Genomic DNA, 8491 nt, shown 5'->3' with positions numbered 1-8491 from the left:
GGTGTGACCATAGCTCTTCGGGATTGGTCCATTTCGTTCAGGGTACCGCATGACATCAGGCCGTACCCGGAACTAAATGGAAGACTCAAATGGGCAGTGACGTATCTCCAACGAGGCGTTTTGGGGAGGTATTTTCTGTGTTAGAGTTTTACTCGCTACAGGGTGTACTTTGAGGGTTTTGACTCTGCACACCGTTTACATGCATAAAAACCTTCATAACACACAAGGGGACGGGTAATAACCGGAAAAGCATGACATGGGAGCTTTAATGTTTAAAATAACACTTTGGCATACAGTATGTGACAATGTACGTGTTGCACGACCAGATACGGCTTGAGAAGCTGACTCAGATAAATGAGGCGAGTAAACACAGCTGACAGCCGCCGTGAAACTCGAGCGATTATTCGAGCCACAGGAAATGCACGCAAATACAATCTTTTATATTATTATTATTAGGCCTATTAAAACAATATATATAAATAAAGATATCTTGTATTTTAGTTACACCCGCTATTGATTCATTTTGTCAACATTGGACCTTGACACCGTCCACATAGCTATAGTGAAATAATATAATAGAAAACATTAAGCCTCTTTGGTTTAATAATCGGAGCTGATCTGAAACCTCTCTGCCATCTCATATAACACTAACTTCCTTATTTATCTTTGAATAATAATAACGTAAAAATAAAGACGACTATACTACGGTCCTTCGGTAGCTCCATGGACCTGTCAGCTCCGGACAGCGCAAAATGCGTATATGAAGTGCTACGTCATGAATGCAATAAATTATACCCTCGTGGGGGTGCGCTCATGTGATTGGCCACAGTATTGAGTATGTAAGTCGCTTTGGATTAAAGCGGCTAACAAGTAACATGTAATGTATTGGAGGAGACATCTGATTGGCTATAGATAGAACAAATTACAAGTACGAATCGGGTCACCGTCAGGGGAGTCTAAAAAAAAACACACACGAATGCACAGCGTCGAGCGATCCATGCACAGAAAGCGGGTTGTGTTTGGAGGTGTGGATCAAAAATACATATGTAAAACTGTTTTCTATATAAAACTTTTATTTACATGAACACAACCCTCTGATGCGTTTGTGGGTAGCTTGGCACGCTACTTCCCTGGAACCGTTGCTGCTTCCAGTGTTGTCTCCTGAAGTCTTTGATCACTACCCAGTCACCGGGCTTGAAGTGGTGTTGTGGCGCATCAGCTGGCGTCTGCAGTACGGCTTTCACCTGAGAGTGGATAGCTGAGAGGGAGACTGAAAGACTTATACAGTGGTTCAACAAAAGGTAACTTAAATTGTCTCAACTTTCAGAAACTAACATTACATTAACAGAATAATATTATTTAAATCTGTGCCAGTTCGTCATGTGCCTTGTGCCATCAAGAGAGCCAGCTTTTCACGCCGACAAATATTTGAAGCTGCTTTCACAATGATGACATGCTATTCTCTTTTTATTAACCAGTAAAATAGATCTTTACAGGATCAGAATATTTTGAATATTATTAATCTTTATGGCTTTGTAAGATTATATGTCTCTATTTAACACAATGGACATGATTATCACACTTGTTTCAGTCTTACATCTGTATTGTCAATGTGCTTTGGCAATAGTATATGTTTTAATATGGTCATATCAATAAAGTTAGTATTTCCTGATATTCTTCTTTTTTTTTGTTGATATAAAATGATGTGTGATTTCCTCAAAAAGATAAAGCATTTAAAAATTCAAACCAGCAACCACACACTCCTCGGTCACATACTTCAGGATACTTGCTGCAGAGCTGACCTTCTAGGAAAGAGTTGGCATTCCCATGAGCAATGGAGGAAATCTATGACGATGTCCAAACCCTAAGCTCAAAATCATCAACAATACAAGAAGGTAAGAGTGTCAGTCAGAGTGCACTGTGGATTCTGGATTTACTGTATTACTCCCTGGTTTTCTCTGTGTTCAGGTCCCAGGAGATTTCTCAGAGCGTCTGTTCTCGGTCTGGGGCTGCTGAGTGTTTTCCTGCTGGCTGGACTCATCGGCCTCGCTGTCCACTGTGAGTCTTTCTTTTAATACGTTTAATCATTTATCAAGTAACTGAACGTATAGTAGAATGTGTGGAGTCATTAAAACCCTTGAAAAGACGCAGAGGGAGGGAAGTTATCTTTTATCACATGCCTCAATACAAGCCGTTGTTTGCAACTACAGGCCTCCTCCTATTTATATCATTCTTTATTTTGTCTTCGGGCAAAATCAGGAAATATTTTGTTTTGTCTCTTGATTTCAGACCACGACGTGACTGAAGAGAGAGACCGACTGAAGGCCAGCCTCACCGAAAAGACCAGTGAGTTGCTCAGGCTTCAGTGTTTGATGGACAAGAGTGAGTGGTATCATGTGGGGGGTTTTGCATAGTGTTTTGCATAGTGTGTGTCTGACTATTGACAGGGTTGCCAACTCTCACGCATCTGGCGTGTGACACACGCTTTCACTCTTAATCTCACGCTCTCACGCTGCCCAAACTATTCTCACGCCAAAAACAAGATGAACCGGCGATCGTTTTTGGTTGGTTATTTACAATGTTGAGTTGACAGCTGCTCAAGCTGTCGATCCGCTACCTCCCCGCCCCCACCACTCTTAACAACGTTAACAGACAGCAGAGCAGTGGAGCCGGTTGGTCAATCCCCGACCCGTATTGCGCATGCGCAGATCTAAGATCCAGTAGAAATGATAAAAAAGTAAAAGTCTGCTGCTTATTGTACTAGGCCAAAATAGAGTCAAAGAGTATATGAGAGTGAGAGTGTGTTAATTAATATATTTGGCAGTTTGGAGTAAGTCTGTAGATTTGTTTGTGTGTGTGTGTTTCATGTATAGGCCTCTCACGATAATTAATTTTGTTGGATGCATTTTCCCGGAAATTATTGCGATAAACGATAATATTGTTGGCACCGTTGTATGACCATTTTAGACCACTGACATAATGATAATATATAATAATAATTCAAGTACATCCTTTCAAACTGCTAGTCATATCCTCATGTAAATGGCAATTTATCGAGTTCATTTTTATTTATCGTACGATAAGTCAATTAATTGCTTATCGCGACAGGCCAATGCACACAATAAAACAGTGGAAACAAACATGTGTTTGACTTTCATTAGTGAATGAAACTTTATGCCCTTTATAGTCTCTGTCCAATATTGTGTATTTGTATATATTGTATATATATCCTATATATATGCTAGGGTCCCGCTACTGACACGATAGCAGTCATTTAGTGCGCATATGTGTAATTAAACCCATGATATCAAAATCTCACTCCAGCCAGGTACCCAAAGTTGGCAACCCTGCTATTGATGCTTTCATAAAATAGTTACACAATGACACTTTTCATTAATGTTAATCAGGAATTCGTTTTTAATGACTTAGTTGTGAGGGATTTCATTTATATTTTGTTTTATTTTTCTTCACCCACCATCATGCCCAACCCTGTCTCCTAAAAATTACGTTCCCACAGAACTAAACTGCATTCTCAATTACGTTTAGTTAGAAACGTATTTTCTCCCACGTTACGTTTGTTATGAACGTATCTTAAATACGTTTATTTTCTACATATCTTTGCCATTTATTGTCTTGCTTATAATAATGATAATAGTCATTTATAAATATCATTTTAGAGCACACATTTGAAATCGACGATCGGGCTCCATATATGGTTGAATTAAAATCAGTAGGCGAGGCTGTAATTTCGCCAGCTGTTACTCTAATGAGCGAGGCAGAAAATAATAGATGTACATCTATGACTGCTGTACCCACAACTGCTTCACCTACAACTGCTTCACCTACAACTGCAGCACCCACAACTGCTGCACCTACAACTGCAGCACCCACAACTGTTGCACCTACAACTGCAGCACTTACAACTGCTTCCCCCACAACTGCTGCCCCTATGATTTCTGCACATACAACTGCTGCACCCTCAACTGCAGCACCTACTACTGCTTCACCCACAACTTCAGCACCCACAACTGCTGCCCCTACAACTGCAAAACCTACGACTGCTGCACTGACAACTGCTGCACCTACAACTGCAGCACCTACAACTGCTGTATCCACAACTGCAACACCTACGACTGCTGCTCCCACAACTGCTTCGCCTACAACTGCAGCACCTACGACTGCTTCACCTACAACTGCAGCACCCACAACTGCTGCACAAACGACTGCTGCACCCACAACTGCAGCACCTACGACTGCTGCACTTACAACTGCAGCACCTACATCTGCTGCACCCACAACTGCAGTACCTACAACTTATTGTTGAATTGTGATCTTCTCGCTCCCAGGAAAGAAACTTAAAATAATGAGACTAATGGAGTCTCTGAACAGGTTTAAATGGATACTTTAATTAAGTAACGTTGTTATAGAACAAACATAGGTAAGGAAGAGACAAAAGCCGGTGTTGTCCCTTGGGAGGCTGCAGCGAAGAAGAGAGATCGTGATGTCCCCTCCGATCTGCTTTATGCTCTTCTCGTTCTCTCCCGCTGTGTAGATTGGGGGAACGCCCTCCTCGGTCTTCAATGTTCGACATCGCGTGAAACAGAGGATTTCGACATTTTGTATTCATTGCTTACTTCCTTAAGCCTTTTCTCCTCCTTATCTCTTTCATGACTTTTTATTTAATGCTTTATAACAGCTGTAATAGTTAGTTTAGAAATCCTAGAAACACTTTTACGGCACAGTTCTCATTTACGGTAACTCCTTCTGATGTCATAGCTACCCACGTATGTGAAAACACTTTACGATCAACTGTACCTTCATTTAATATTCAGCAGTAATAATATCTTGACGTCTATAGATGTAATGTTAAAGTCAGTAGGTTTTGGTGTGCAACACTCCGTGTCATTTTCACTTCACATTTAGAAAACGTAATATTAGCCACATGCTAAATACTAACCGGATATGAAGGATTTTCAGAATAAAAGCTTGGCATTGAGATTTTATGAGAACTTAATACTAACAGTACCTTCGACGTGAGCATAAGTCCTGATTCAGTCAAAGTTATATGTAAGTAAACACAACACAATGTTTCTCTCCAATAAGTTTCTAAACCATTTTGAATAACATTTGCTGCGCATGCTTGGTTTATAAATAATTTACTAACAAAATTATGTAGCTAAGGAAAAAATGTAGGTAAAGACAAAATGAATGAACACTACTTTAATGATTTTCAGTTTACAGTTGTGTATTGTTTAATGTCATATCTTGTAAATAAATTGTTATTTGTTGCAAGAATACTTTTTCCTAAGAAACACGACTTCTATCAACGGTGAATGTTTTTTTGTTATATCACCTCGATTTGAGTATCTCTGAATTTTTATTTTAAGCATATTGTGACAAAAGTTACTAAAAGTCTTTCAATGTTGCTTTTTTTTGCAGTGTTCTAAGACAGCGGTTTTCAAAGTGTGAGGCGCGCCTCCCTGGGGGGGCGCCAGAGAGCTTCAGGGGAGGCGCAGCATGAGAAAAAAAAGTAACGAGAACAAGATGAGTAAAGTGTCACTTGCACACTTTTGGCTGTCTGTGGAGACCGAGTTCCCCCACCTCGCCAAAAAGGTTGTAAAAGTGCTCATACCCTTCACCTCCACCTACCGGTGTGAGTGCGGGTTTTCCGCATTGACTTTGATCAAAAGCAAGTACCGGTCAAGGCTGCAGCCAGAGGCTGATCTGCGTTTATTCCTGTCTACATTGCATCCCCGCCAGAGTCCTGCACGGGTCTGATTTTCAAGACCCGCTCACGCCCCGCACCTGCAACGTGCAATACCGAACCCGCCCCGCCACCCGCACATATTGCCAATTAGTTCCGCAAACCGACCCGACCCGTCGGCACAAGATCCGCAAACCGACCCGAACCCGCATATCCTAGGAGCACTGAAAACATGCAATTATTAACACACGCAGTTGCGTATTTGGCTCAAAAAGCGTGGGATGTTGGTTATTTTCTCCATGACACCAAAAGCCTCCCAGACGTTGGATTTCGCTCTTGAGGAAGAGTTATTTACAATGCTGTATTCTCCGCTAGAGCTTCACCTCAGCCATTTCGAATGTGGCGCGCTCAGCAGCAGATTGATGCGGTGCAGAGGTTATGATTATGCGCGGTCCCGCGGGGAGAGGTCTGAGGAAACTTACCACCCGCGAATCACTTTTTTTGCGGGTCACCCGTCGGGTACCGACCCAATGCAGGACTCTGATCCCCGCAGGACTCTGATCCCCGCAGGACTCTGATCCCCGCATCACCCGCATGTGCGCATCAAAGACGCAGACTCATTGTTCCCAGCACTAAAGTAGGGGTGAGTGTAATAAGGAGGCAAAGTTGATGTTCAGTGTGTTGCCGGGAGCATATAAGGATTCATCCACGATGTTGAAAATGTAAAAAATGTTTAAAACACATATTTAAAACATAAAGATAAAAAGGTTTTAAAAAGTTATTTTTTAATGTTTTTAGGAGGTGATGCTACTCAGCCATTCAAATCGGTGCAGTCAGTGAGTCAGCACGATAGATTCAAACACACAGAGACGAGACAAGAAGAGAGAAACAGTTGGAGTAACTTCAAATGGCGTGCTCAAAAAAGAGAAAGGTAGACAGCGAAAACAGAGCATTTAATGACATTTGCTCTTATTGGACCTCTTTGAAATGCAATTGAATACCCCTGCATTATAGCAACAACAACAATAATAATAATAATAATGATAGCAATAATAATTGGGAGGGGGGACGCGGCTGTTCTCATGTTCTCTGAGGGGAGGCTCACCTTCCCAGACTTTGAAAACCCCTGTTCTAAGATATACAAAGCCAAATTTGGAAACAAATTTTCCCACTGCAAGGTGAAAAAGCTCAGGTAAAAAAGGTTTCCGGATTTGGGTCTCACAAAGACAAATTATTTTGTGTTGATAGTGACACATGTAAATCAGACGACACAAGACAGAGTCTTTCATATCATAATTGTTCTCTTTTTTCATTTGATGTTATAAAACAGCGCTTTAGCAGTAATAAGGGCGCCCGGAACTGAAGCAGAAATGGGAGTTGTGTTCAAGAGCACAACTCCTCTTGCAGATCTCCCACAGAATAATGAAGTGGTTCAAACCTTAGTAGAAGCTGTAAATAATACCAACAGTATCTTCGACGTGAGCATAAGTCCTGATTCAGTCAAAGTTGAATGTAAGTAAACACAACACAATGTTTCTCTCCAATAAGTTTCTAAACCATTTTGAATAACATTTGCTGCGCATGCTTGGTTTATAAATAATTTACTAACAAAAGTATGTAGCTAAGGAAAAAATGTAGGTAAAGACAAAATTAATGAACACTACTTTAATGATTTTCAGTTTACAGTTGTGTATTGTTTAATGTCATATCTTGTAAATAAATTGTTATTTGTTGCAAGAATACTTTTTCCTAAGAAACTTCAGAACAAATATATTTTTGTAAGCCCTTCATTATTGATATTTTTCTGTAAAACTGGCACCAGGGTTTTACCTAAAACAAATTAAACATAAATCCTCTTGGTTTGGGCACTGATACATATTAACATAATATTTATATGTCTGTTTTTACAGCAAGTCCAGTCTCAGCTATAACTACAGCACCTACAACTGCTAAACCTAAAACGGCAGCACCTACAACTGCTAAACCTAAAACTGCAGCACCTACATCTGCTAAACCTAAAACTGCAGCACCTACAACGGCTCGACCTGCGACTACAGCACCTACTACTATAGCCCTTATAACAAAAAGGGTGACTTTCAGATCTGTCCTAGACACATTTACGAGTGACTTGCTGAATCCATCTTCTGCTGTTTATAAAGGTCGGGCTACAATGATTAAGAATCAGGTAACTTTCCCCCTATAAATAAAATCTGCTGGTACCCTTATTGCATTATGTTATCAGAGAGCTACTGTAACGCACCCACTCAAAATATGAGAAACCTACTCCAGTTTCCATACTTCGATAAGGAATTATTAAATTGCAGATCCCTATAAAGTATATTCATTACTCGTTATTCTCTACTAATAGTTAATTAAAGACTGTATATAATGGCTATTTTGCATATCCCTTTCAAGATTTCAAGATTTTCTAAGGATCATTGACATATCATACACACAACTAATTCAATAACGTGCTTTAACCACTAGGCGGTGCACACAAGGTACACACAGCCATAATAACTTTGTATTATTAGTGTAGGACACTTGTGTATGTATAACATCTGAAGATGTGTAGTTTTCATGTTTTCACATAATTGTACAGGATATTGCTATATTATTTCACATATTTTACTTATAATATCTGATTTGTAAAACATCACAGACAGAAAGGTATATCCGTCATTTAACAGTAAGCTATTGAAATTCTGAATCCATAGATGTGTCTCCCATCACCCAAATCCCCTGACTATTCTCTCAACTCAGTATTTACATTCTTATATTCAAAGA

At 40.1% G+C, this 8491-nt stretch overlaps 2 long non-coding RNA genes across 2 annotated transcripts; one reads left to right on the top strand and one right to left on the bottom strand.

The window, feature by feature from the left end:
• Positions 1 to 4208: 4208 nt before the first annotated feature.
• On the bottom strand, positions 4209 to 8034 carry LOC117487882. Its single transcript, XR_004556446.1, has 3 exons — positions 7750 to 8034; positions 7675 to 7689; positions 4209 to 4247 (listed from the first exon to the last, which is right to left on the bottom strand). It is a non-coding gene; the product is annotated as an uncharacterized LOC117487882 (long non-coding RNA).
• On the top strand, positions 6824 to 7706 carry LOC117487885. Its single transcript, XR_004556449.1, has 3 exons — positions 6824 to 6896; positions 7035 to 7216; positions 7615 to 7706. It is a non-coding gene; the product is annotated as an uncharacterized LOC117487885 (long non-coding RNA).
• Positions 8035 to 8491: the final 457 nt, after the last annotated feature.

The sequence above is a fragment of the Trematomus bernacchii genome, unplaced genomic scaffold (assembly GCF_902827165.1).
Source record: "Trematomus bernacchii unplaced genomic scaffold, fTreBer1.1, whole genome shotgun sequence".
Lineage (NCBI taxonomy): Eukaryota > Metazoa > Chordata > Actinopteri > Perciformes > Nototheniidae > Trematomus > Trematomus bernacchii.
Note: the sequence above shows the minus strand (reverse complement) of the source record. Positions and strands in the feature narration are given on the sequence as shown.